This window comes from Gorilla gorilla, chromosome 13 (genome assembly GCF_029281585.2).
Source record: "Gorilla gorilla gorilla isolate KB3781 chromosome 13, NHGRI_mGorGor1-v2.1_pri, whole genome shotgun sequence".
Taxonomy (NCBI): domain Eukaryota; kingdom Metazoa; phylum Chordata; class Mammalia; order Primates; family Hominidae; genus Gorilla; species Gorilla gorilla.
The window spans coordinates 78340442-78346119 of record NC_073237.2 but is presented as its reverse complement, the minus strand read 5'-3'; the positions used below and the strand labels follow the sequence as shown (position 1 = coordinate 78346119).

At 41.6% G+C, this 5678-nt stretch overlaps 1 pseudogene; it reads right to left on the bottom strand.

The window, feature by feature from the left end:
- Nucleotides 1-779: 779 nt before the first annotated feature.
- Nucleotides 780-1687, bottom strand: LOC101128384 (small ribosomal subunit protein uS5-like; annotated as a pseudogene).
- Nucleotides 1688-5678: the final 3991 nt, after the last annotated feature.

Sequence of the window (5678 nt, the reverse complement as noted above, 5' to 3'; positions counted from 1 at the left end):
CAACAGAGCCACCCAGCCAAGCTCAGCTTCATTGTCAACCCTCAATTGGACCTGCATATCTGTAAGAATAAATACTTGTGGCTTGAGCTACTGAGTTTGACATGGTTCTCATGCAGCAGATTTCATGACAACAGCAAACCTATATGTAGTGTCCATCTGGTTGCCCTTGGTGGCTAGAATTTGGAGAACAGCTGGAGGCATCTACAGCCATGCGGAAGTGAATCTGAAGAGACTTGTGAGGTTGATAGGCTCCATTCTTGTAGTTACACATCAGGAGGCTTTAGGAATTGAAAATCAGTTTTGGGGGAGTCCTAGGCCTGCTTCTGTGACTTTTAGATTGTAAAACTGAGGTTCAAAGAAAATGAGTGGTCTTATCTATGGTAACACAGTATCAACAACAGGCTGGAATCAGGTTTCCAACTTTGAAACTTGAGCTTCACTTGCAGACTTTGTGGCTTTTCCTTTGCAGTTTGAAATAAAATTTAAGCCTTTAAAAAAAAACTGCTAAAGTAGCTACTCTGTGTTCCCACTCCCCTTACTTTCCTCAAAACCAAGAAACAATCACTATTAGGATTATCAACAGCTGAGGCCCATATTTTTAGGATACTAAATTATACATACAGTTGGTAGTAATTATGATCAACAAGAACAAAAATAATTCCTTTCAAAGAAAACAAATAAATTATACCATCAGGTGAGTTGTATTTGTTTATAAGCGATGAAACCATATGCAATATGTTTTGTTAATTTCTTTCTCTTTTCTTTGTAACCAGCTTAATTCACTTTATTTTTCTTGTGTAAAAATCCTGTGTTGTAGCCACAGCTGGAGCCTGGATCTTCTGCACGGAGACTCTGGTGTGGGTCTTGATAAGGTAGTCAGTGAATTCCTGATAGGGAGACTTGGTGAATACAGTCTCCTTCCAGAGGGCGGGTGTTTGGTAGCTGTAAGTCTTAGAGATGGTATCAAAGGTGGCCTTGGCAAAGTTGCCCAGGGCGGAGGTGCAGTCCCTGGCTGAGGGGTAGTAGTCATCGATACCAGCCATCAGCAGCAGCTTCTTGGGCATGGGGGCAAAGACGATGCCAGTGCCCCTGGGCACACCAGCACACAGCCTCAGCGGCCTGTCACCTTTCAAGGGATGGCGTGGGGCTTGCCGATCTTATTCCTCCAGTAGCCTTTGTGCACGGGAACAATGGAGAGCTTGGCTAAGTTGATGGCCCCGCAGATGGCAGGGGCCACCACCTTGGAGCACTTAACACCCAGGCCAACGTGGCCATTGTAGTCCCTGATGGCAACAAATGCCTTGAACCTGGTGCGCTGGCCTGCATGGATCTGCTTCTGCACCAGCATAATCTTCAAAACCTCATCCTTGAGAGAAGCCCCCAGGAAAAAGTCAATGATCTCAGACTCCTTGATGGGCAGGGAAAAGAGACAGATCTCCTCCAGGGACTTGATCTTCATGTCCCTGTGAACAGGCGGCCCAGCTTGGTGAAGGCCATCCATTCATTGTCTTGGCCTTGCCTCCGCGAGCTCCCTGGCCTCGGCCCCGGCCTCGGCCCCAGCCCTGACCATGGCCACAACCCTGGCCCCGGATGCCACAAAGCATCTGCGGAAGCCACCGAGGTTCCCCATCCCAGGGCCCCCAGGGCACCTGCCCCGCCCACCCGCTGCACCTGCATCATCTGCCATTTTGTGTTTCTCAAAGAAAAAGCATTAATTTCTTTCTTGTTTGCACTCTCTGTTTTTCCAAAACAATTTAAACTACTGTGTATTATTTTTATAAGAACAATTTTTTAAAAAACTGGGGGTTGGTTCATTGGTTTTTTTTTCTGTTTTCCTTGAGAAGTGTGGAATAAAAGATTCTTTTAGGCTGACCTATGACCCATTTTCACCCCATTCAATAGCTGACTAATACGGCCTTCTCAGAAGGTCCTTAAACACACAGGACTTAGCTGGCCATTAACTGACAATTTTTAGACACATTAATCTCCAAACACTAATGTAACTGAGATCATAAAAATGTCTGTTACCAATAAATGAAAGGTATAGTGGAAAGATCATGAATGTAGAATTAGAAGGCCTAAAGCCTTCACTTAATAATAAGTAATTATAGCTATCATTTTTAAGAATATATTCCAGAGGTGATACTTTGCAAAGCCCTTTTTTTTTTTTTTTTTGAGACAGGGTCTCACTCTGTGATCCAGGCTGGAGTGCAGTGGCACAGTCATAGCTTACTTCAGCCTCAAACACCTCAGCCTCCTGAGTAGCTGGCACTAGAGGCATGTACCACCATGCCTTGCTAATTTTATTTTTTTATAGACAGCGGGGGGGGGGGGGGGTCTCACTATGTTGCCCAGGCTGGCCTTGAACTCCTGGCCTCAAGCAATCTTCCCAGCTTGGCCTCCCAAAGCACTGGGACTACAGGCATGAGCCACCACTCACAGCCAGCATTTTTCATATATTATATAAAAACATATCTTTGCCCTCCCATTCACATTACATTTACACATTCCTTTGAGTATTATTATCTTCTTTGTACAAAAGCAAAAACAGAGATTAAGCAATACCTGAGATCACAAAAAGAATAAATGGCAGTTGATTCAAACCCAGGTCATTTCAACTCCTAAGCCTATACTACTGGGCTATGACTGCCTTGGATGATTCTGTATGGTGTGGATAAGCACACTTTGTGTCTCTACAGATATTTCCTCACCTGTAAACTCTGGACAATAACAGTTCCCATCTCAGGGAATTTTCGAGATGATCATATATGCAGAAGTGCTTTTTTTTTTTTTTTTTTCTGAGACAGAGTCTGGCTCTGCAGCCCAGGCTGGAGTGCAGTGGCGCAATCTCGGCTCACTGCAAGCTCCACCTCCCGGGTTCATGCCATTCTCCTGCCTCAGCCTACGGAGTAGCTGGAACTACAAGCGCCCACCACCACGCCCAGCTAATTTTTTTATATTTTTAGTAGAGACGGGGTTTCACCGTGTTAGCCAAGATGGTCTAGACCTCCTGACCTCGTGATCCACCCACCTCGGCCTCCCAAAGTGCTCGGATTAAAAGTGTGAGCCACCACGCCTGGCCCAGAAGTGCTTTTTAAACTACAAAGTGTTAGACCATGTAAGGTTGGAGAATCAGTACTCTCCTATGATCTGTTCATCCTGTAGTGCAGGGCAGACAGTGTCAATGCCACTGTGGACCCCTCGCTAGGCTGACAAAAAAGTCGGGGGAAGACTGTTCAAAGGAGGACATCCAAAGCTGACACCTGGCATCCCAGGTTATTTTCAAAAAACTCTAAAAAGGTACAACAAGGAGGAACCTTGGTGACCACAGGCTAAGTCAACCTTCTTCTCTTCTCAGATTTTACACAGGAGGCATCAGACGCCCTATAATTTAAGTGCTCAGCATCAGTTTATAACCCTAATTAGTAGTAAAACTAGAGGCAGCACCCCAGTGTCCAGCTACTACTATGCTTTCCGTGACCCAAGACCATATCTTAACTCACTTCCACACAATTCTTGTTCAATAACCAGTTAGAATTAATTCATGAGGTACCATATCCTGCTCTAACTCCATGGGGAAAAAAAAAAAAAAAAAAACTAACGTAGAAAGTAGAGCATCAATGTGGAGTTCAATCTTCCAGAACTTCCTAGCATTTTTGAACCAAATAAAATAGGATTAGAAATAGAATTTGTTTTCTCTTTGCATTTGTCTCTGTAGAGTCTGCTTTTTATGTAGTCTGAATATAATACTTTTTTCTCAATCATTAATACTTCTGGCTATTTCAAATCAACCCTCACAGTTATACTAGAGAACCAGGAAGAGAGTAACACTTCAGGAGAAAACATAAGTCTCAGGCAATTACCATTTTCTAATGCTCTGAGGCAATCTCAGCCAAGTACCCAGCCCACCTGCCCCCAGGGGGCTGTGAACAGTCCTAACATCCAGCTCAAACAGCTTTGGCACATCTGCGCTGAGAATGAGATCCAAGAGTTTCAGACAATATGCTCTCTTGAGCTCCATCATATCCCACATTTTATTTTATTTATAAATGGACAAATGATTTATGGCTGCAGTGTGTGAAATTCAAAGGAGCTGTGCACTTGGCATTTATAGTAGGTCAGGCAGCAGCACACCACCACAAACAATAACGCAAACAGGAAACAAAGGGTCAAGGTTGGGTAGAGGTTTTCAGGGTTTCTTCTGTTATATACAGGACTAATAATAAACTCAGTGGGGACTTCCCATAATGTATGCCCTGTTCAAAGTCAGCATGGACTGGTAATAATCTGCCCACCCTCATCTGTGGGAGGAAAACAGCCATTAACAACAGATTTCAAATGAGGAAGTTTAACATGGTGAGATTTCTAAAGTTAAAAAAGAAAATTAAGGTGTATAACCTTCTTCTTCTTGCTTAAGGGTATTTTTCCTTAGCATCTTCTTCTGACATCTGCCCAAAGTTGTATAAGACTTAAAAATAAATGAAGTGATTAGTAGATTCAAGGCTACCTAGAGCTCTACTAAATAAAATGTTACCCTTACCCCAATGTGGGTTAAAAAAAAAAAATGCTGAACCTGGGGCCCGTTGATTGCTACACTAACCTTCTTTATAAATCTTAACAAAAGAGCTAATGGTATTTTTAAGCAGACCTAATTTTTAGAGAAGTTTAGGTCACAGAAAAAAATGAGTGGAAAGTACAGAAAGTTCCCATATATCACTTTCCCCCACACAAACACAATCTTCCTCTCTATCAACATCCCACATGAGAATGGTACATTTGTTACAACTGATGAACCTACATTGACCCATCATTATCATCCAAAGCCCGTAGTTCACATTAGGGCTCATTCTTGATATTGCACATTCTCTAAGTTTTGACAAATATATAATGACATGTCTCCACCATTATAGTATCATACAGAATAGTTTCACTGCCCTAAAAATCCTCTGTGCTTCTCTTATTCATCTTTCTGTCCTGCCTATGCCCTGGAAACTACTGATCTTTCAAATAGTTTTAGCTTTTCCAGAATAGTTGGAACCATACAGTATGTAGCCTTTTCAGACTGGCCTCTTTAACTTAGTGATATGCATTTAAGGTTCTTCTATGTCTTTTCATAGCTTGATAGCTCATATATTTTTAGCCCTGAATAATATTCCATTGTCTAGATGTATCACAGTGTATTTATCCATTCACCTATTGAAGGATATCTACTTTTCCTCTAAGTTTTGGCAATTATGAATAAAACTGATAGAAACAACCATATGTAAGTTTTTCTGAGAACATAACTTTTCAGCTTATTTGGATAAATATCAAAAAGCAAGATTGCTGGTTTGTATAGTAAGAAAATATTTAGTTTTGTCAGAAACTGCCAAACTATTTTCCAAAGTGGCTATATCATTTTGCATTTTTACCAGCAACAAATGAGAGTTCCTTTTGTTCCACATCCTCACCAGCATTTGGTATTGACATTGTTTGGGATTTGGGCCATTTTAACAGGCATAGTATTATCTAATTGTTTTAATTTGCAGTTCCCTAATGACATATGATGTGGAGCATCTTTTTCTATACTTATTTGCCATCTATGTAACTATTTTAGTAAGATGTCTGTTCAGGTCTTTTGCTCATTTTTAATTTGGGTTGTTCATTTTCCTGTTGTTGAGTTTTAAAAGTATTTTGTG